Source organism: Oncorhynchus kisutch, linkage group LG11 (genome assembly GCF_002021735.2).
Source record: "Oncorhynchus kisutch isolate 150728-3 linkage group LG11, Okis_V2, whole genome shotgun sequence".
Lineage (NCBI taxonomy): Eukaryota > Metazoa > Chordata > Actinopteri > Salmoniformes > Salmonidae > Oncorhynchus > Oncorhynchus kisutch.
Genome location: NC_034184.2, coordinates 17,510,337 through 17,534,691, shown reverse-complemented (window position 1 = coordinate 17,534,691; position 24,355 = coordinate 17,510,337). Strand labels below are relative to the sequence as shown.

General features: G+C 42.8%; 1 protein-coding gene across 2 annotated transcripts in view; it reads right to left on the bottom strand.

Moving 5' to 3' along the window:
- Positions 1-24,355, bottom strand: part of LOC109899931 (inward rectifier potassium channel 16-like) — a 70,677-nt gene that overhangs the window by 14,979 nt on the left and 31,343 nt on the right. The window contains exon 1 of one of the 2 annotated variants that reach the window (XM_020495579.2): positions 1,486-1,628. The exons of the other annotated variant lie outside the window; for it this stretch is intronic. The gene's annotated coding sequence lies outside the window, so the exon portion shown is untranslated. Of the gene's footprint in view, positions 1-1,485; positions 1,629-24,355 lie in introns of those variants that run through there. 2 annotated transcript variants of the gene reach the window in all.

Below are 24,355 nucleotides of genomic sequence, written 5' to 3'. Positions count from 1 at the left end.
ACAAAGTACTTACTGTATGTACCTTGATGTAATCATTCTGTTTACTTCTCTTCTGTCTGTCTTGTTTTTTTTGACATCTCAGAAATGCAACAACATGTAGGGGCTGATATTCTGATACTTACTATAGAGTTTTCTTTAACCTTGAATAAAAGTTCAAAGGAAGACGTTTGATCAACAAAACTTTACCTATCACCCTTGGCAACTACCCTTTTTTGTAAAACCAGTCATGCATGGTAGGTCTGTAATTAAATAGCTTAGATTACAACATGTTCTCTCTCAGGTTTTCCTTTGTTGTTGTTGTCAGCAGATCGTAGTTGTCAGATCCTAGTTGTCAGTTTACACTTTAGCCTTACTTAGCTGTTGTGTCTCAACACTTAAATCTGAAAACAAAACGTTGACACCCAACAAACACCAGCACTAATCTGTGTATAGATTTGCTTTCTTGGTGAAAAAGTAGTAAAGCACAGATACATGACACCAATATTTAATTGACACTATTATATGAAATTAAGTGCCCTTTAATATAGACCACATGAACAATTCAATACATTGGATTTTCAATATGAATAAAGACATGCTAAAGTGCAAAAAATGCAGCATTTTGACATATCCCTCCGTGCACGCTCTGTGACTTCTAGGAAGATTTGAACACACTAACCCCCAAAATAGGGTGGCAGGTAGCCTAGCTGTTAGAACATTGGTCACTGGACAAAGTGAAAAAGCTGTCGATGTGCCCTTGAGCAAGGCACGTAACCCTAATTTGCTCCAGGGGTGCCGTACTACTATGACAACACATTTCACTGCACCTACCCGGTGTATGTGAATAAAAAAAAATGATATATTTATTTTATTAAATGCTCTTACGTTTTCAACATAATTGTAAATCCTAAGTAATTTTGTTGCTATGACAAAGTTCATTCTGAAGATTGTTATTTATTTAATGTGGTTAGTAATTCATTTATGTCTGTCCCTCCCTCATTTTAAGGTCAATCCTGTTACGGGAACTGAATTCTCCTTCTAAAATGGTTTAAATATTTATTTCAAAAGAAATAGTGATACATTCAAAAGAAACATTCTAAATAAATATCTGATAGTCAAATCATAGTGTAAAAGCAGGTGAGCTGATTCTAATCTTTTTGACATTTTCTTGTGTTTTGTGGTGAAAACCTGAATGTGTTAAGCATAACATTTCACCCTGTTACCCATAGATAGACAGGCCAGAAATGTTTAAATAATTAAACGTTTTGGGAATATATAAATAAATTGCCCCACCCTGTTGCACACAACAAGCTTCCATTCCCCATGTCACATGTCTGATTTAAGAAGTCAAATTAGGAACCACTTTGGCCACACTATAGACTAAATGTCATAGCCATGCATTTCTGGAATATTATATTAGCAAAGATGTTAAATATATTGACATGTATTTTTTTCCGTATGGGACTAAAACGAGAAAGAGAGAGAGAATGCATGGTTGTTTCATACCTGTTACAAAAGTAGTTGATGAATCAGTGTCCGGAGTCCGTCAACCTGTGAGTGAGACTGCTACCAAAGCAGAGACTGGCACAGGTGCAACAACGTCCCTGCCTGCAAGAATGAATCAACCCACCTGTAGCTGCACAAAGTAAAGAATAACACCTCCCCTAAGGTGCGTGCGTGTGTGTGTGTCAAGGTTATTATTGTAAACTAAAAACAAATCATTAAAAAAACGATTAAGTAAACTGAAATAAAATAACACATCTGTTTGAAAAACTAAAACTATACTAAAACTATTATGTTTGACTCCAAAACGAACTAAAATAAAATAAAAACCATCATGAATTATTTTTTATTTTTCGGGGGGGCAAAAATCTGATGGGGTTATCAAGCTTTTTTTCATTCTAATGGGGTATTCAAGCTCTGAATATGGTGGGTCACAGTGACTTCATAATTTAAAGGTAGACTCAGTGAGATGACTTTGCCATGAGCAGAACAGAAGATATTGGGCGTGTATGAGTGCTAAAGCAAAAGCAGCCGACTGGAGACAAAAGTTAAAGAATGAAGTCTGGGGAGGTGCATCTGTGACAGCTGAAAGTTGGACACTAATGTGGTTTTCTAACACCAAGGCTCAGATCAAATGGCAGTGTTGCCATTCTTTACACAAGGTTTTCTTTTTAATGTTGACTTCTTAAGGGTAGGGGGCAGTATTTTGACGTCTGGATGAAAAGCGTGCCCAAAGTAAACTGCCTGTTACTCAGGGCCAGAAGCTAGGATATGCATACAATTGGTCTATTTGGATAGGAAAAACTCCAAAGGTTCTAAAACTGTTAGAATGATGTCTGTGAGTATAACAGAACTGAATTGGCACGCAAAAACCTGAGGACAAACCATCCAGGGAAAAAAACATTGAGGTCATAGGATTTCCCAAAGGGTTTCTATGGGAAGCCCTATTTATGAAGAACCTGGTTGCAGTTCCTATGGCTTCCACTAGATGTCAACAGTCTTTAGAAATTGTTCGATGTTTTTCTTTTCAGAAAGGGAGAAGTAGGGCTATTCATTCCATGTGTCACTCTGAAGGTCCCTACTATTTTGGTGTGCGTGAACAGGAACGCTCTTCACGTTGTTTTTATCCGGTACTAGAAACAGTTTATTCCGTCTTAAATTTGATCGATTATTGACATTTTAGGATAGCTGAAGTTGGATTAGGAACGTTGTTTGAAATGTTTGGACCAAGTTTACAGGTAACTTATTAGATACTTTGTAGTCATGGGATTCTGTCTGTTTCATTCAACCATAATCTTACAGATTCTGGGTTGCAGACTGAGCAGTTTAATTGAAGTTCGGTTTATGAACATTGATAACATAATTCACGTAACAGTAACCTAGCCTCTTGAGGAACTCATACACCTCTAAGCATCATTGGCACTACAAAATTATAAATGTTCAAACATAGAACATGACAGTACAACACAACAGATTAACAGGAATGATATTTACTATCATGGGTGGCCTAAAAAGTGCTATCTGATTGCCACGCCCATACTAAGCCACGCCTCTAGACCAGGAACCCTCTGCTACATTGAAACATTTTAAGGTTCATCCATGAACCCCTAAACTGACCAAAGGTGCAAACATTAACCATTTCAAAATTAGTTCCTTTAGGATCTCCAGGGATTTCTTGAGTCACCACTAATTCTAACAGTGTACCTACAGTGCCTTCAGAAAGTACTCACACTCCTTGACTTTTCCACATTTTGTTGTGTTACAACCTGAATATACAGTACATATCACGTTTTAGGGAAGACCCAGAGGCAGACAGTGTTGAAGTAACAAGAGGCGGCAGGCGGAGGTCGGCAATCCAGATCAGAGTCCAAAGGTATAGAGCGACAGGCAGGCAGAATGGTCAAAACCAGGAAAACTAGAAAACAGGAACTAGAAACAGACAGGGAGCAAGGGGAAAAATGCTGGTAGGCTTGACAAACGAAAAGAACTGGCAACAGACAGAACACAGGTATTGTCATGCCCTGATCTGTTTCACCTGTCCTTGTGATTGTCTCCATCCCCTCCATCCCCTCCAGGTGTCGCTTATTGTCCCAGTGTATTTATCCCTGTTTCCTGTCTCTCTGTGCCAGTTTGTCTTGTATGTTTCCAAGTCAAACAGCGTTTTTCCCATTCTCCTGCTTTTTGCATTCTCCTTTTTCTAGTCCTCCCGGTTTTGACCTTTGCCTGTTTCTGGACTCTGTACCCGCCTGCCTGACCATTCTGCCTGCCTTGACCACGAGCCTGTCTGCCACCTCCTGGTTTAGACCTTTTTGCCTGTCCACGACCATTCTCTTACCTACCCCTATGGATTAATAAATATTGTAAGACTCCAACGATCTGCCTCCTGTGTCTGCATTTGACTCTCGCCTTGATAGGTATAAATACACTGGGGATAACAGGGAAGATGGGCAACACCTGGAGGGGGGTGGAGACAAGCACAAAGACAAGTGAAACAGATCCTGGTGTGACAGTACCTGGGCCTTGAAACCGGAGACAAAGGGCTGCGAGACATGAATTTGGTTCTAGACACATGAAAAGTGGGATGTATATGGGGCAACAGAAGACGGACAGCAGAGGGGCTAATGACCTTCGAGATGGGGAACGGGCCGATAAACTGGGGGAAAAGTTTGTGGGACTCCACCTGGAGGGGCAGATCCCGGGTGGACAGCCATACTCTTTGACGATACCGGGGGGCCGGGTCTGGTGGCGGTCCGCTTGTCGCCAATACATGGAGGTGATCTTGAAAAGGGCCGACAGGGCTCTTTTCCAGGTACAACGACAGCGGCGGACAAACATCTGGGCCGAAGGTATGCCGACCTCTTGCTTAGGAAACCTCTAGTGACTCCCCATCCCGCGTGCGGGAGCGTAATCATCGACTGACACTAATTAGCATAACGGAACGGACATAAATATTCCTAGAAAATATTCCTATTCATGGAAATCACAAGTGAAATATATTGAGACACATCTTAGCCTTTTGTTAATCACCCTGTCATCTCAGATTCTCAAAATATGCTTTGCAGCCAAAGCTAGACAAGCATTTGTGTAAGTTTATCGATAGCCTAGCATAGCATTTTGTCCAGCTAGCAGCAGATAACTTGGTCACGGAAATCAGAAAAGCAATCTAATTAAATCGTTTACCTTTGATGAGCTTTGGATGTTTTCACTCACGAGACTCCCAGTTAGATAGCCAATGTTCCTTTTTTCAAAAAATATTATTTTTGTAGGCGAAATAGCTCCGTTTGTTCTTCACGTTTGGCTGAGAAATCGCCCGGAAATTGCAGTCACGAAAACGCCGAAAAATATTCCAAATTAGCTCCATAATATCGACAGAAACATGGCAAACATTGTTTATAATCAATCCTCAAGGTGTTTTTCAAATATCTATTCGATAATATATCCACCGGGACAATTGGTTTTTCAGTAGGACCGTTTGGAATAATGGCTACCTCTGTATTTTACGTGAGAATCACTCTGGGAGCCATCAGGTGACCAGTTGCGCAATGTAGCCGCAGGCAGCCAAGCGTCGTCTCCAGGTCTTGTTTGACTCGAATCCGACTGGCCATTGGACTGGGGATGGAACCCAGAGGACAGGCTGGCTGATGACCCAATGAGTGTGCAGAATGCCTTCCAGAACCTGGATGAGAACTGAGGACCCTGGCCGGAGACCATGTCCACTGGGAGTCCATGGATCCTGATGCTGCACCATGAGCTGGGCAGTCTCTTTGGCAGAGGGTAGCTTGGGGAGAGGAATCTACTGTCAGGATGGTGGTGTTGCCATTAGATGGGGGAGACCCGTGAAAAAGTCCAGGGATATGTGAGAACAGAGATGGTGAGGGACAGGCAGAGGTTGAAGGAGACCAGTCAGAGCTTGCAGAGGAGTCTTGTTCTGCACACAGATCATGCATGCGGCAACGAACGCAGAGATGTCAGGAACCATGGTAGGCCACCAAAGGCGTTGTTGCACAAAGGCCAGGGTCGGACAGGAGCCCGGGTGGCAGGCAAGTCTGGAGGAGTGGGTCCACTCCAGGACCAAGGAGCAGACCGCATCAGGAACAAATATCTGGTTATCTGGGCCCCCCCGGGGTTCCGCTGGAAATGCTGTGCCTCACAAACCTGCTTCCCTATTCCCCAGCTGAGTGCCGTCGCCAGGCACAAGGTGGGAAGGATGGTCTCGGGTTCCGGGGTAGTAGCCATGGGGCTATAGCGGTGTGACAGCACATCCAGGATTGACATTCTTGGATCCCGGTCAGTACGAGAGGGAGAAGTTGAACCAGGTGAAAAGCAGGGCCCAGATAGCTTGCCTGGAATTGAGAAGCTTGGCAGTGCAAAGATATTCCAGGTTCTTGTGGTCGGTCCACATAATGAAAGGGTGTTCTTCCCCCTCCAGCCAGTGCATCCTCTCCTCCAACACCATCTTCACCATGAGAAGCTCATAATTCTCCACATCGTAGTTCCTTTCCTTGGTGTTGAGGCGATGGGAGAAGAAGGCGCAGGGATGTAGCTTGAGGTTCATGGCAGAATGCAGGGAAAGGACAGACCCCACTCCGACATCCGAAGCATCGGCCTCCACCAGGAACTGGCGGGACGGTTCAGGATGAACCAAGATGGGAGCTGTGGTGAAACGATGTTTGAGATCCCGGAACACCCGGTCAGCAGCTGGGGACCATGTGAACGGAACCTTGGGAGAGGTGAGTGCAGACAGGAGGGAAGCCAGGGCTGTAACCCCAGATAAAGCAGCTATAAAATTTGGCTAATCCCAGGAATGTTTGCAGCTTTCACCTTCCCGGGATCCATCTATACACTCCCTGCAGTGATGATGTAACCCAGGAAGGTGATAGTGAAGCGTTGGGATTCACATTTCTCTGCTTACACAAAAAGCTGGTTCTCCAGGAGGCATTGGAGAATATGTCGGACGTGGAGCACGTTTATTTGGGCAGAGCGGGAGAAGATGAGGTATGCGTTGGATGCGGAGACCATCATTAACCAGAGCCTGGAACACAGATGGCGCGTTGGCCAAATGGCATGGCCAGATACTCGTGGTGACTGCTGGCCGTGTTGAAGGAAGTCTTCCACTCATCCCCTTCCTGTGTTCGCATCAGGTGATAGGCGATCAGTAGGTCCAGCTTGGAGAACACAGTGGCATCCTGGAGGTGCTCGAAGGCCGAGGAGATGAGTGGTAGCGGGTAGCGGTTCTTCACCATTGTCGTGTCTTTGGCTATGCCGGATTAAGTGATATGACATGCTATTCTATAAAATAATTTATCTGCAATTAATATCACCTGATTGAGCTAATCATGTAAATGTAATTAACTAGAGAGTCGGGCACCACAAATTAATATTTATAGAGCTGTTATCTTCCGAATAAACTCTTAAACACCTAGTAATATTTTACATCAATAGCAGTCAATATCAATCGTCATCTTAATTCAGTCTCATCTGAAAGTTGTAAATTCTTGGTTATCTGCACGAACCCTGGCTAACAATTGGAATCAGCAATACAAAATTGGGTTGAATTATTTATTTACTAAATACCTAACTAATCACACAGAATTACACATACACATAATTAAATCATAACTTGACTACAAATTACGTCATAAAGGAAAATGTCCCTAGCAGGCGGAACAGATATGACAGCTTGTTACACAAAAGAAAAGGGCTGGGTTTGAGTGAAAGAGCGGGAAGACTGAAGAAAAAGGGGAAGAAGCTGTGCTATCGTAAATACAGTATCTTATGCATTCTAAATTACTGCCCATTTGGAAAAGGAAAATGCTATAAATATTTACTCTGAGCTGCGCTTCGGTAGGTTGGTCGTAGATGGGAGGCCGTGTTGCCCAACTGAGTCCTTTGAAGAATGTCTCTGGTTGTCAATTGGATAGGTTGTAGTAACGTCGTTGGGTGATAGACGGGATACTCTGTCTGTTCCTTCCTAACCTGCGTTTGCAGCTGCTGTTGCGAACTCAACGGCTAGGAGGTATCACTTCTGTAGTGAATAAGAGTTCAAAGTTCATACCATTCGCAACCAAAGCTCACGCTGATGTTGGCTTCATTCTGTAGTTATTATCTGAACCATTCTGACATCGGACCATCGTCCTACATCCCCGGAACAGGAAGTTCTATTGTCGTCAAGGCTTATATAGGAAGGGAGAGGATGGCGTGTTTGAAAAGTTTTATAGCCCATGTTCAATTGTTCGGGTTACCAGAATATAGTTAATTTCCCCCCACCTACTGATGTTCCCAGAATCTCTATGTTAACCAAGGTTTTTGCAAATGTAACATCACTAGGGTAGAGAGAGAAAAAAGGGGGAAATAGGTATTTATGACTGTCATAAACCCACCCCCCAGGCCAAAGTCATGACACCATGATGTAGTTGAAGCCCCAGTAGTGAATGCACAGGCGCCGGGTTTTGTCCTTCTTCCCCACAAAGAAGAACCCTGAGCATGCTGGGGAGACAGAAGGACGGATGAACCATGCCGCTAGGGAGTCCTCAATTTAGGTCTCCATAGCCTTGGTCTCCGGACCCGACAGAGAGTACAGTCATTCCCTGGGAGGAGTGGTGCCTGGGAGATGGTAAATCCCACAGTCATAGGGTCGGTGCAGTGGAAGCGAAGTGGACCGGGCCTTACTGAACACCTCCCGGAGGTCCTGGTACTCCGCAGGAATGGCGGAGAGGTCCGTGGCAACTTTCGAGCCCCCAGGAAGATGTCCCGGGGCAAGCTGAGCTGACTTCAGGCAATGAGCGTTGCAGAACAGGGTTCCAGCCAATGATGGCACCAGCTGACCTGTCAATAAGGGGATTGTGTTGCTGGAGCCAAGAGAATCACAATACCACGGGAACCTGAAGAGACTTAATGAGCAGGAATTGGATTGTCTCATTGTGAATCGGAGAGGTGAATCGGCAGTCTTCAGAGACTCTCGGGGGAAGAGACTCTTCTTTTGGCAATAGAGTTGTCAGGGACTTCCAGGATGCCTCGGAAGCGAGGTGGAATCCTTGGGCGGGCGAATGAAATCTAATCTCCTCTCCTTCCTTCATTCCTTTAGTTGCCCATCAATCCGAATGGTCAAATGGCATGAGGGAGTCGAGATCCGTCAGTAGTTCCCATGCTGCAAGCTCATCTTTTACTTCTTCCGACATTCCGTGCAGGAACATGTCGAATAGCGCTTCCAGGTTCCAGGCACTCTCAGCTGCCAACATGCAAAAATCCACCGCAGTCTGCCACATTGCAGGGGTCTTGCTGAAGCTACTTCCAGGCGGCCTCTCTCCTGGACAATGGAACATCGAAAACATTCCTTACCTCCTCCACAAACTCCTCCAGACTGAAGCATATGGCCAACTGTTGTTCCCATACTTCCGTAACCCAGACGAGACCCTTCCCAGACATTAGCGTGATGAGGTACGCTATCTTAGAGCAGTCCGAGGGGAAGATGGAGGGCTGCAGCTAGATGATGAGGGAATACAGAGCGAGAAACACCCGGCAGGTGCCCAACTCTCCATCGAAGCATTCCGGGGGAGCATAAGCGGGCTCCCTGGAAGCCGAGGTGGCTGGGGAGGCAGTGCTGCTAACAGTCGGCTTACTGAGGGTCTGGGAGGTTACCATCATGGTAGGCTGCCTCACAGACAACCCGTGGAATTGCTTCAGCAATGCGTTCAATGCTTGTTCATGGCGTTCGGCCAAGGTCTGGAATCCTTCGATCAGACCACGAAGGGGCAGACGAATCGGTCTTCTGGTCAGGCTCCTGAGACGGGCACATCGCGCACCACTCCCGAGCATACTACTCGCCAATGTCCAGTCTCTTGACAACAAGGTAGATGAAATCTGAGCAAGGGTAGCATTCCAGAGAGACATAAGAGACTAACGTTCTTTGCTTCACGGAAACATGGCTCACTCGAAACACGCTATCGGAATCGGTACAGCCAGCTGGTTTCTTCTCGCATCGCGCCGACAGAAACAAGCATCTTTCTGGTAAGAAGAGGGGTGGGGGGGTATGCCTTATGATTACCTCTCTGGGATATGTGGAACGGTAGTGTCCCAACTGGCCAACATCCAGTGAAAATGCAGAGCGCCAAATTCTAATAAATTACTATAAAAATTAGACTCCCATGAAATCACACATTCAACATACCAAATTAAAGGTACACTTGTGGTGAATCCAGCCAACGTGGCAGATTTCAAAAATGCTTTACGGCAAAAGCAAACAATGCTATTATCTGAGGATAGCACCCAAGAAAACAAACACAGACCATCATATTTTAACACTCCAGGCGCGACACAAAACGCAGAAATAAAAATATAATTCATGCCTTACCTTTGACGAGCTTCTTCTGTTGGCACTCCAATATGTCCCATAAACATCACAAATGGTCCTTTTGTTAGATTAATTCCGTCGATATATATCCAAAATGTCCATTTATTTGGCACGTTTGATCCAGAAAAACACTGGTTCCAACTCGCGCAACATGACTACAAAAGTTACCTGTAAGTTTTGTCCAACATTTCAAACTACTTTGTAATACAACTTTAGGTATTTTTTTAACGTAAATAATCACTAAAATTTAAGACGGGATATACTGTGTTCAATCCCGGAGGAAAACAATGTGTAGCGTGCTTTTCAGGTCACGCGCCTCTAACAAAGAGTACACTTCCCTCTACCCTCATTCTGAACAGTGTTACTTCTTAATTTCTCAAAGGAAAAACCTTAACCAATTTATAAAGACTGTTGACATCCAGTGGAAGCGATAGGAACTGCAAGAACGTCCCTTAGAAATCTGGATTCCCAATGAAATCTCATTGAGAAGAGTGTGACCTCAAAAATAAAATCTGAGAGTTTCGCCTGCCAAATAAGTTCTGTTATAGTCACAGACATGATTCAAACAGGTACCATAGGGTTCAATTCTCGCACCGACTCTTTTCTCTGTATATATCAATGATGTCGCTCTTGCTGCAGGGGATTCCCTGATCCACCTCTACGCAGACGACACCATTCTGTATACTTCTGGCCCTTCCTTTGACACTATGCTAACTAACCTCCAAACAAGCTTCAATGCCATACAACACTCCTTCCGTGTACTCCAACTGCTCTTAAACCTTAGTAAAACCAAATGCATGCTTTTCAACCGTTCGTGGCCCGCACCCGCCTGCCCGACGAGCATCACCACCCTGGACGGTTCCGACTTGGAATATGTGGACAATTATAAATACCTCGGTGTCTGGCTAGACTGTAAACTCTCCTTCCAGACTCATATTAAACATCTCCATTCAAAAATCAAATCTAGAATCGGCTTTCTATTTCGCAACAAAGTCTCCTTCACTCACGCCGCCATACGTACCCTAGTAAAACTGACTATCCTACTGATCCTCGATTTCGGCGATGTAATCTACAAAATAGCTTCCAACACTGTACTCAGCAAACTGGATGCAGTTTATCACAGTGCCATCCGTTTTGTTACCAAATCACCTTATATCACCTACCACTGTGACCTGTATGCTCTAGTCGGCTGGCCCTCGCTACATATTCGGCGCCAGACCCACTGGCTCCAGGTCATCTATAAGTCTATGCTAGGTAAAGCTCCGCCTTATCTCAGTTCACTGGTCACGAAAAACACCCACCCGTAGCACATGTTCCAGCAGGTATACAATAGCTCACTGATCATCCCCAAAGCCAACACCTCATTTGGCCACCTTTCCTTTCAGTTCTCTGCTGCCAGTGACTGGAACGAATTGCAAAAATCGCTAAAGTTGGAGACTTTTATTTCCCTCCCCAACTTTAAACATCAACTATCTGAGCAGCTAACCGATCGCTGCAGCTGTACATAGTCCATCTGTAAATAGCCCACCCAATCTACCTACCTCATCCCCATACTGTTTTAATTCTCGGGGTCAGGGCAGGCAAAGGTCAGTAATCCAGTGTAATGTGACAAGGTACAGAACAGCAGGCAGGCTCAGGGAAGGCAGAATGGTAAAAACCGGGAAAACTTGAAAACAGGAACTAGAAACACACAGGCGCAAGGGGGAAACCACTGGTAGGCTTGACGAACAAAACAAACTGGCAACAGACAAACAGAGAACACAGGTATAAATACACTGGGGATAATGTGGAAGATGGGCAACACCTGGAGGGGGGTGGAGACAAGCACAAAGACAGGTTATAAATATCAGGGGGTGACAGTAAAATTGATTACGTTTAGATTGTTTGTCACTGGCCTACACACAATACCCCATCATGTGGAAATTAATAACACATATGTTCAGGAGTAGAAATATGCTAAACAAGTCAAATAATAATTTGCTTGGACTCACTCTCTGTGCAATAATGGTGTTTAACATAATTTTATAATGACTACCTCATCTCTGTATCCCACACATACAATTATCTGTAAGGTCCCTCAGTCGAGCAGTGAATTTCAAACACTGATTCAACCACAAAGTCCATGGAGGTTTTCAATTGGGTCTCAAACAAGGGCACCTATTGGTAGACGGGTAAAAAAAATAAACAGACATTGAATATCCCGTAGAGCATGGTGAAGTTATTATTTACACAATGAATGGTGATTCAATACACCCAGTCACTACAAAGATACAGGCACAGATAGAAGGGGTGACGCAGACATGTCACACAGGCTATAAAGCTGAAGCATCAATTTAGACTCTTTTCTCACTACCAAAAATGGTAGTGAGAGGAACTCCAGTTGCAGGCAGTGGGAGAGGATGGAACTAGGTGAAACGGTGCGAACATTCTGCACATTTTCTCATTGGGGAAACATCTGATGTCAATACATTTTTCTGTTTCCAAAACTATAATATGCTACGAAGACTGCACTGGGTTTAATAGGAGTGCAATATTTAATTTAGCTTGTGTACGCAGAGGAGGCGTTCCCTAACAGAAATGTGCAAATACGTGAAACAATGCGCCAATGGATCTCACTAATTTGTGCTTGGCTTTGCCCACCACTTTGCTTGTTCTGCCCACTATGTTTAATAATTTAATCCCGCTGTAAACGACACAGATTAACTATTTTGGGTTAGTTATAAATACACTATATGACCAATAGTATGTGGACATGGGCATTAATATGGAGTTGGTCCCCCCTTTGCTGCTATAACAGCCTCCACTATTCTTGGAAGGCTTTGCATTAGATGTTGGAAAATTTCTGCGGGGACTTGCTTTCATTCAGCCACAATAGCATTTGTGAGGTCGGGTACTGACGTTGGGCGATTAGGCTTGGCTCACAGTCGGCGTTCCAATTCAGAGAGGTCCATCAAAAGGTGTTCAATGGAGTTGAGGTCAGGGCTCTGTGCTGGCCAGTCATGTTCTTCTACACCGATCTCAACAAACCATTTCTGTATGGACCTCACTTTGTGCATGGGGGCATTTTCATGCCGAAACAGGAAAGGACCTTCCCCAAACTGGACTTCCCCCAAACTGTTGCCACAGTGTTGGAAGCACAGAATCATCTACAATGTTATTGTATGCTGTAGCATTAAGATTTCCCTTCACTGGAACTAAAGGGCCTAGCCTGAACCAAGAAAAATAGCCCCAGACCATTATTTGTTTTTTACCATCATCTTTGAAATTCAAGAGAAAGGCCATAATGTATTATTCCAGCCCAGGTGTAGTTTAGATTTTGGCCACTCGATGGCAGCAGTGTACGGGCAAAGTGTTCGACTGATCCTATGAGCCATTGCATTTCTGTTCAAAATGTTGTATCAAGACTGCCCAAATGTGCCTATTTTGTTAATTAATAACTTTCCATGTTCAAAATTGTGCACTCTCCTCAAACAATAGCATGGTATTCCTTCACTGTAATAGCTACTGTAAATTGGACAGTGCAGTTGGATTAACAAGAATTGAAGCTTTCTGACAATATCAGATGTGTCTATGTCCTGGGAAATATTCTTGTTACCTACAACCTCATGCTAATCGCATTAGCCTACATTCCCGTGGAAAGGACACAGATCCCAAATAAGTTTGGATCAACAACATTGTAGTTACTCTACGATACAAACCTAATTGACTGAGTGAAAAGAAGGAAGCCTGTACAGAATAAAATATTACAAAACATGCAATACTAAAGTAATAATGAAAAAAAGCAATTAACTGTTTTGTCCTGAATACAAAGTGATATATTGGATTTGCCCCAAACAAACTGTAACACATTACTGAGTACCACTCTCCGTATTTTCAAGCATAGTGGTGGCTACATCATGTAATAGGTATGCTTGTAATCATTAAGCACTGTGGAGTTTTTCAGGCTAAAAAAGAAACATAATGGAGCTAAACGCATGCAAAGTCCTAGAGTGCAAAATCCTAAAAATGCACTTTGAGATAAATTCCCCTTTCAGCATGACAATAACCTAAAACACAAGGCCAAATCTACACTGGAGTTGCTTACCAAGAAGACAGTGAATGTTTTTAGTATTTTTTTTTAAATGGACAGTTTTGACTTAAAAATCTACTTGAAAATCTATGGCAAGGCCTGTAAATGGTTGTCTAGCAATGATCAACAACCAATTTGACAAAGCTTGAAGAAATCTGAAAAGAATAATGGGCAAATGTTGCATAATTCAGGCGACTTACTAAGAAAGACTCATAGCTGTCATCGATGCCAAAGGTACTTCTACAAAGTATTGATGTGAATACTTTTTTAAAGATATTTCTGTATTTCATTTCCAATTATATGTGCAAACATTTCTAAAAACATGTTTTCACTTTGTTATTGTGGGTAGATGGGTGAGAATTTAAATTTAAAATGTAATCATTTTGAATTTAGGCTGTAACCCAACAAAATGTGGAATAAGGCAAGGGGTATTAGGCACTGACCTTGAACTATAGTTCTAGGCTACTACCACTCAGGGGAATTAGGAGAGTCCATTAGCAAGGGTGAGAAACTAAAATACCTCTTTCTTCTTCCAGACGTGAAATGAGTCAAAACATGTTTTTTTAAATTGTTGAACAACCTTCCTGACAATGATTGAAAATGAGAGCTTTTACACCTGTATTCACCATGATTTGACCAAACAAAGAGTAGAAAACTCCCTCTCACCCTCATGTGCCTCTCTCTCTTTATCTAATAAATTACAGTGAAACCCTTATTGCCAATCTGACACTCCTTAGAGAGTGACATGAGTGACTTATTCAAATGTGTGGTGCTCTTCTATGTAATAGAATGTAACTCAGGTCAGGTTTCAACATGGAAATCTATTGACTAACGTGTCTCTGTAATCTTTTGTGGAATGAGATTAGCTTGATTAAGTGTGCGCGCACACGCACGGCTATGATAACCCAGGTGGGTTGTTGCTGTTGTGGGGCCACAGGACAGGGAGATATGAGGCAATGGAAATGAGAGATAACTTTCAGGTTAGTGTGACTTTTCTATCCTGGTAATGTTGATGACATGTAGCACACATACTGTACTGAAGTTAACTATGATTATTTGAACACACATACTGTACTGTAGTTAACTGGGATTATCTGAACAACACACAGAGTACTATAGTCAACTGGTATTATCGGAACAAGACACAAACTGTACTGCAGTTAACTGGGATTATCTGCCTGTGGCCAAAAATGCCTAAAGTTAGCTGGGCCGCTGTCTGGACATTGTGAGAATAATACTCTATACTAGAATTTAATGATTCTTTATGTAATATTGCAATAGAAGTAGCTAGTTAGCCTTCACAATAGTCCTTTATGCCTCTGCACATAGTGACAAATATGGTTTCATATAATTTGACGTCCTCATTTGAACACCTCCTCCTCAGAGGGTGTAGTCATAAACAGGGAATTGACTTTAGTCCACATTGTAAATTGTTTAGTCGACACAGTTCCTAATACAAAGCATAGCTACATGTGTACAAAGTAGAGAGACTGACCTGTGGTTTTTACTTCCTGATCATTTTGTGGCCACATATAGCTGTAGTAAGCCTTCTTTTCTGACTATGTTTCTCATAACCTGAGAGATTATAGGCCTACAATTGGTATGGTAAGACTGTCTAGTAACATCTATTTTTCATTGTGGAATAGAAACACACACACTTTCTACCCAGGTCTGGTATGCAGATGGTGAGCATAATAAAATGCTTCATGAATGTGAACAAAAGTTCAGCGGCTTAGTGGCTATAATGTCAGTGTTCTTAATCATTCAAGCATTAGTTTTGTAAGACATGGATCCTACACTAAAACTACCATGATTGAGCTCTATTTGCCAAGTTCCGCAACTCTCGTAGACTAAACAGCAACATTTTAATCACAAGGCTTTCCACAGCACGATATGCAGCAACAGTAGTTTTCAAACAATTGGATTGGTCTAAAATTCTATCAAGGTACACTCTACAAAACAGATTTGTTGCTCTTTTCAATTCCGTGCTGAAAATCAAATTTCAAATCAAATCAAATTGATTTATATAGCCCTTCGTACATCAGATGATATCTCAAAGTGCTGTACAGAAACCCAGCCTAAAACCCCAAACAGCAAGCAATGAAGGTGTAGAAACAAAAAAATATTTTTGTTTTAGTGATATCACGTTCTGGGTTTTGGTCATTGTGACTTAGATTTTGGGATGAAAAAGAAAACCTAATGCTGACGTTATGCCAATGTTCCGTAACACGTCCCACACATTCAAACAAACCTGAGTCAAAGCTGCAAACATATATTTAACATTTGTAAAAACATTTTTTGTTATCTATCTATAGTTACAGGGTTGACGTGTTATGCTTGAAACGCAGAGTTTTCCAACACAAAACACCAGAGCAGTATCCTACAAAGCAGGTTTGAGGAGTTAGCGAGGCAACTTTGGTCAACTCTGAGTTCAACTTGAGATAACTGGTCATACGAAAGTGACTCACATTTTAGCCAGGTAAATTTCTATAGCATCAAATCCATAAACTCACAGCTAACTCCACTTACCCCGAATGAAATGATTGAGCCACGCGTTGAGAACCAATGTAATCAGATTCCCTCCCTCTTGCTAAAATGACATCATCATCCCCATCATCTGAGGAAGACAACTGATAAAATATTTTATTAATCAAATGTTTATTTGTGTGTGAAAACATTGCAATGTTTAAATGTATCACATCTAACATTTTGTAATAACAGAATGCATTTTAAACTTCATGCACAGTAAAACATTTGTATGACTTAATACAATTATTTTATCAAAAAGAGTGGGGAAAAAAGTTGCTTGTGGTTTCCAGTCACAAACTCCTGTTAACAAACTTGGATACCTCCTGCGCCTTGACCTGTTGTTTCGGCCTGTTGTTTCCCAAGTTTTACTTTTATTTTGTTCATAACAGTTTGTGTCAACGCCTGCTAGCAACTAGTCAGCAATCTAGGTTGCAATGGAGCCCGTTTTGACTGGAATGGCTAACAAATGTTTCCAGCGCTGTAGAAGCGGTGTTTATTAAGCTCTTGTCCGGGACAATATTGACAATCCGGAGTTCCAATGCGGCAATTTTTAGCTTGCGGAGGATTACAGGAATGAGATGGCTATCCTTAGCAAATACATTTCAATTCTGTAAATTGGAACTTTCTTGTTCTCAACTCTTGTGGCTGGATGTCACTAAGGCTTGATGGATATATCCCGGGCTTGTCATCTTTCCCTATCTGAATGGCCTGTGATACCTGTAACTTACCTGCCAAGGAAGTCATCTCTATCTGCTTCTCCTACTCCATCCTGTAGTGGACAGAGAATAGCAAGAGGAGGGTTCCAATCAGTGCTGGTCCCATGCAACTAGTCGTGGAAACCGAAGGCAGCGGTATGCTGCTAAGCAGACTGGAGTGTCTGTGAGAGGTCCAGAGACGATTGTGATTAGAAATTGTGTCGCAGCCCTGGTGGCTGATCTACCTATGCCTTCATTGCTGGGACTGCCTGTGTCTGCGTCATCTGTGCTGACTCCAACTACGCTGAATCCAGCAGCAGCAGCTTTGTCTTCAGAGTTCAGTTCCTTTCCCTCTCTGGAACTGATGGGGCACTGCCTGCTGTGGGAGGTCTGGACCTATTGCTGGGAGCAGCCATCGTATGCTATCCTGCTTCTCAGTCCATGAAAGGTGTGAGGGGAAGGAATGGGCGGATTTATCCATCCTCTTCTCCAGTCGTGGTACTGGGCAGTACAATGGTGAGAAATGTCCCTGGAGCAAAAACGTTGTGCTATCCATGTCACAATGTATACATGATTGGAGATAGGCGCAGGAATATGTAATAGGGGGTTTTAATACTCTATCCAAAAATACAACATGCCATGAAATGCATGGGGACAAAGCCCAAAACCAACATGTATACAAAAACACAGAGATGTAACCAAAACAAAAGAGTGAGGTTAAACCTCTAATAAATACATGGGACGAGACCCATAATAACAATACACGGGCGGGACGAGACCCGTAATAACGAGTACACAATACACACAGCATGAAAGCCGAAACAACAAAGCACAAGTACTCACAAGACCAACGGACATGGGAACAATAACCGACAAGACAATGGTGAACAGAGGGCACATATATAAAATAACCAGTCAGGGGAAATGGGAACCAGGTGTGCGTAATTAAACAGTTCAGTGACGCCTAGAGGCCGGTGATGTAGACCTCCGGAACTGGTGCACGGAATGAGCAGCAGTACCGGGGGAATCCGTGCTAGTATCCCCCGATGTGGTTTCGAGGACGACCACAGGGACGCTGTGAGTGTCAGTCAGGGCCAGTTGCAGCTGCCAAGGTTGTGTCGTTGTCAGACGAGCCAGTTGCAGCTGCCAAGGTTGTGTCGTCGTCAGACGAGCCAGTTGCAGCTGCCAAGGTTGTGTCGTCGTTAGACGAGCCAGTTGCAGCTGATGAAGTTGCGGCAGCATTGGTTGGACCAGTTGCAACAGCGTCGGATGGGCCAGTTGCAGCAGCATCGGACGGGCCAGTTGCAGCTGCCAATGTTGCCGGTGGCGTCGGATGGGCCATTGTTGCTGTCTCCATTTAGGGTCGGTTATTCTGTCACGTTGTATAAATGATTGAAGACAGGTGCAGGAATACGTAATAGGGGGTTTTAATACACTACCCAAAAATGCCCAAAACAAACACTTATACAAAAACACAGGGATGTAACCCAAACAAGAGTGAGGTTAAACCTCTAATAAATACAGAGGACAAGACCCGTAATAACAATACACGGGACGAGACCTGTAATAACAAGTCACGGGATGAGACCTGTAATTACAAGAGCACAACAATGCACGGGACGAGACTCGTAATAACGAGTACACAATACACGCAGCACGAAAGCCGAAACAACAAAGCACAGATACTCACAAGACCAACGGACATGGGAACAATAACCAACAAAGACAATGGTGAACAGAGGGCACATATATACAATTACCAATCAGGGGAAATGGGAACCAGGTGTGTGTAATGAAACAGTTCAGTGACACCTACAGGCCGGTGATGCAGACCCCACCCGGAGCTGGTGCACCAGGGGAATCCATGACAATCCAGGAGCACAAGAACAGGACATCAATAAGCTGCATCAGGAAATTGAGTCTATCATAGTTCTTATTGGATTCAATTACATTATGAAGGAACAGCTGAAGATGGATTTAAAATAACTGATTGGCTCTCTGCTTGACACTAACAAACGCCTCATAATATCTGTCCCTGTGCCCTTCCTAAATCGTGGCATTAAGCATGTCAGCAGACTTTTAGCCCTCTATAACTGTCTAAGTGACTATTGCAGCTCTGTGGGTGTAACATTTATTGATAGTTTTGATACCTTCTGGAAACAAAGCTTGTTTTATAAGGAGGATGGGGTCCACCCAAATCATTTGGGTTCCTGGATCCTGTCACATCGTTATTAGGCTGCGTTGAGAAAATGACTAATCTATGACCCAAGCCCAGCTCAGTTTATCCCTACCATTGTGTCACTGAGTTATCATAATGCCTCAGCAAATGTACATTATCCCAGGGACGTTGGAAGACACAATGTAAATTACTTAATTTATGTCCCTCTAATTGGCCTGAATCCCTCTGCTGATCCTACAGCTATTGCATGCAGTAATCATGCACCTTTGAACCAGAGTTATACTGTTTTCACTGAGGCAGTGGGCCCTAGTAGGAAGTCCACTGTGTGCAGCTCACCCTGAACTAACATAAATAACATGAGCATGTCTACTTCTGAAAAGCTTCCCAGTAAAGCAATGAAAACAATCAATAATCCCAGAAAAGTGCTACAAATAGACCACGTTTAACATGTGTAGCTAAAGAAACAAGGTTAATGAAATATGTGATATGCTAGTAGCATATGATATTCATATTCTGACAATCTCTGAAACTCACTTAGATAATACCTTTCATGATGCAGTGGTAGGAATAGATCTTATTTACATATACCAAGAATACAGAAATGCCTTCAGTGGAAGTGTTGCCGTTTACATTCAGAACCACATCCTGTAAAGATATGAGACGATTTCATGTTAAAAACGATTGAAGTAATATGGCTACAGGTTCACCTGCCTCATCTAAAGCACATTCTTGTGGGAAGCTGCTATAGACCACCAAGTGCAAATAGTCAGTATCTGGATAACGTGTGAAATTCTTGATAATGTGCGTAATATCAACAGAGACGTACAATTACATTCGGAAGTTTACATACACTTAGGTTGGAGAAATTTAAACTTTTTCAACCACTCCACAAATTTCTTGTTAACAAACTACAGTTTTGGCAAGTCGGTTAGGAAATCTACTTTGTGCATGACACAAGTAATCTTTCCAACAATTGTTTACAGACAGATTATTTCACTTATAATTCACTGTATCACAATTCCAGTGGGTTAGAGGTTTACATGCACTAAATTGACTGTGCCTGTAAACAGCTTGGACAATTCCAGAAAATGATGTCATGGCTAATTGACATAATTTGAGTCCATTGGAGGTGTACCTGTGAATGTATTTCAAGGCCTACCTTCAAACTCAGTGCCTCTTTGCTTGACATTATGGGAAAATCGAAAAAATCTGCCAAGACCTCCACGAGTCTGGTTCATCCTTTGGAGCAATTTCCAAATGCCTGAATGTACCACGTTCATCTGTACAAACAATAGTACGCACGTATAAACACCATGCGACCACGCAGCCGGCATACCGCTCAGGAAGGAGACGTGGTCTGTCTCCTAGAGATGAACGTACAGTGAGGGAAAAAAGTATTTGATCCTCTGCTGATTTGATCAGTCTATAAAAGAAATGATCAGTCTATAATTTTGATGGTAGGTTTATTTGAACAGTGAGAGACAGAATAAGAAAAAATAAACTACAAAAACGCATGTCACAAATGTTATAAATTGATTTGCATTTTAATGAGGGAAATAAGTATTTGACCCCCTCTCAATCAGAAAGATTTCTGGCTCCTAGGTGTCTTTTATAGAGGTGAGATTGGGAGCTGAGATTAGGAGCACACTCTTAAAGGGAGGGCTCCTAATCTCAGTTTGTTACCTGTATAAAAGACACCTGTCCACAGAAGCAATCAATCAATCAGATTCCAAACTCTCCACCTTGGCCAAGAACAAAGAGCTCTCCAAGGATGTCAGGGACAAGATTGTAGACTTACACAAGGCTGGAATTGGCTACAAGACCATCGCCAAGCAGCTTGGTGAGAAGGTGACAACAGTTGGTACGATTATTCGCAAATGGAAGAAACACAAAAGAACTGTCAATCTCCCCCGGCCTGGGGCTCCATGCAAGATCTCACCTCGTGGAGTTGCACTGATCATGAGAACGGTGAGGAATCAGCCCAGAACTACATGGGAGGATCTTGTCAATGATCTCAAGGCAGCTGGGACCATAGTCACCAAGAAAACAATTGGTAAAACACTACGCAAATGTACTGCAAATTGTACTGAAACTAATCTATGAAACAAAGATAGTAAAAAGCTTTGGAGCACCTTAAATAAATAATTTTGGGCAAAAAGGCAAACTCAGCTCCATCATTCATTGAATCAGATGGCTCATTCATCACATAACTCACTGATGTTGCCAGTTACTTTAATTATTGTTTCATTGTCCCTGTGCCCTCCCTAAATCGTGGCATTAAACATGTCAGCAGACTTTTAGCCCTCTATAACTGTCTAAGTGACTATTGCAGCTCTGTGGGAGTAACATTTATTTAACAACCAGGCATGACATGCCAGTGCGGCTTTTTACATTATTGACCATAGTCTGCTGATGGAAAAACGTATGTGTTATGGCTTTATACCCACTGCTATATTGTGGATAAATATTTTCCAGAGGGTGTTCTTTAATGGAAGACTCTCAAACATAATCCAGGTAGAATCAGGAACTCCCCAGGGCAGCTGTCTATACCCCTTACTTTTTTCAGTCTTTACTAATGATATGCCACTGGCCTTGAGTAAAACCAGTGTGTCTATGTATGCGGATGACTCAACACTATACAGCTCAACAACTACAGTGCGTGAAATCACTGCAACACTTAACAAATAGCTGCAGATAGTTTCAGAATGGGTGGCAAAGAATTAGTTAGTCCTAAATATAAAAAAAAAACTAAAAGCCTTGTATTTGGGACAAATCATTCACTAAACCCCAAACCTCAACTAAATATTGTAATAAATAATGTGGAAATTGAGCAAGTTTGAGGTGACTGAACTGCTTGGAGTAACCCTGGATTGTAAACTGTTATGGTCCAAACATGTTGATACAACAGTAGCTAAGATTTGGAGAAGTATATCCATAATAAAGAGCTGCTCTGCCATTTTAACTACACAATCAACAAGGCAGGTCCTACAGGCTCTAGTGTTGTCATACCTGGTCTACTGTCTTGTGGTCAGGTGCCACAAAGAGGGACCTCGGAAAATGACAATTGGCTCAGAACAGGGCAGCATGCCTGAACCTTAAATGTACACGGAGAGCTAACATTAATAGTATGTATGTAAATCTCTCATGGCTCAAAGTGGAGGAGAGATTAAGTCTCCAGCTTCAGTGATTTTTGCAGTTCGTTCCAGTAATTGGAAGCAGAGAACTGGAAGAAAGGAAGCCAAAGGAAGAATTGGCTTTGGGGGTAACCAGTGAGATATGCCTGTTGGTGCGCATGCTACGGGTGGGTGCTGCTATGGTGACCAGTGAGCTGAGATAAGGCGGCGCTTTACCTAGCAGAGACTTGTAGAAGACCTGGAGCCAGTGTGTTTGGAGACGAGTATGAAGTGAGGGCCAGCCAACGAGAGCGTACAGGTCGCAGCGGTGGGTAGTATATGGGGCTTTGGTTACAAATTGGATGGCATCCAATTTGTTGAGTAGAGTGTTGAAGGCTATTTTGAAAATGAAATTGCCGAAGTCGAGGATCGGTAGGATGGTCAGTTTTACGAGGGTATGTTTGGCAACATGGGTGAAGGATGCTTTGTTTGCGAAATAGGAAGCCAATTCTAGATTACATTTTGGATTGGAGATGCTTAATGTGAGTCTGGAAGGAGAGTTTACAGTCTAAACAGACACCTAGGTATTTGTAGTTGTCCACATATTCTAAGTCAGAACCGTCCAGTGTAGTGATGCTGGACGGGCAGGCAGGTGCTGGCAGCAATCGGTTGAAGAGCATGCACGGCCACGAAAGGAGAGTTGTATGGCAATGAAGCTCGTCTGGAGGTTAGTTAACACAGTGTCCAAAGAAGGGCCAGAGGTATACAGAAGGGTGTCGTCTGCGTAGAGGTGGATCAGAGAATCACCAGCAGGAAGAGCGACATCATTGATGTATACAGAGAAGAGAGTCGGCCCGAGAATTGAACCCTGTGGCACCCCCATAGAGACTGCCAGAGGTCCAGACAACAGGCCCTCCGATTTGACACACTGAACTCTATCAGAGAAGTAGTTGGTGAACCAGTTGGTGAACCAGGCGAGGCAATCATTTGAGAAACCAAGGCTGTTGAGTCTGCCGATAAGAATGTGTTGATTGACAGAGTCGAAAGCCTTGGCCAGGTCGATGAATACGGCTGCACAGTAATGTCTCTTATCGATGACGGAATTGATATCGTTTAGGACCTTGAAAGTGGCTGAAGATTTTGTCATTCAACTAGCCATGTGCGACAAGCACTTGTAGTTATAACCCTGCTAGAGTTAGCGGCAGGCTGACGAGCAATATCGAACGTGGTATGGTTAGCTGAAGCTGGTTAGCTTTAGAAATCCCTGAGTAGACGTTGCTTGCTACGTAGGATACCCTTCGGGTGCCTAATTTCTTAATAATGCGTATGTACAAACTATACCCTAAAACATGCGTGTACCAGTTTTCACACAAAAAGTTGTCATTTATAAAAACTGAACTTAATGTTTTATTTATTTATTTGACCTTTATTTAACCAGGTAGGCAAGTTGAGAACAAGTTCTCATTTACAATTGCGACCTGGCCAAGATAAAGCAAAGCAGTTCGACAGATAAAACGACACAGAGTTACACATGGAGTAAAAACAAACATACAGTCAATAATGCAGTATAAACAAGTCTATATACAATGTGAGCAAATGAGGTGAGAAGGGAGGTAAAGGCAAAAAAGGCCATGATGGCAAAGTAAATACAATATAGCAAGTAAAATACTGGAATGGTAGTTTTGCAATGGAAGAATGTGCAAAGTAGAAATAAAAAATAATGGGGTGCAAAGGAGCAAAATAAATAAATAAATTAAAATTAAATACAGTTGGGAAAGAGGTAGTTGTTTGGGCTAAATTATAGGTGGGCTATGTACAGGTGCAGTAATCTGTGAGCTGCTCTGACAGTTGGTGCTTAAAGCTAGTGAGGGAGATAAGTGTTTCCAGTTTCAGAGATTTTTGTAGTTCGTTCCAGTCATTGGCAGCAGAGAACTGGAA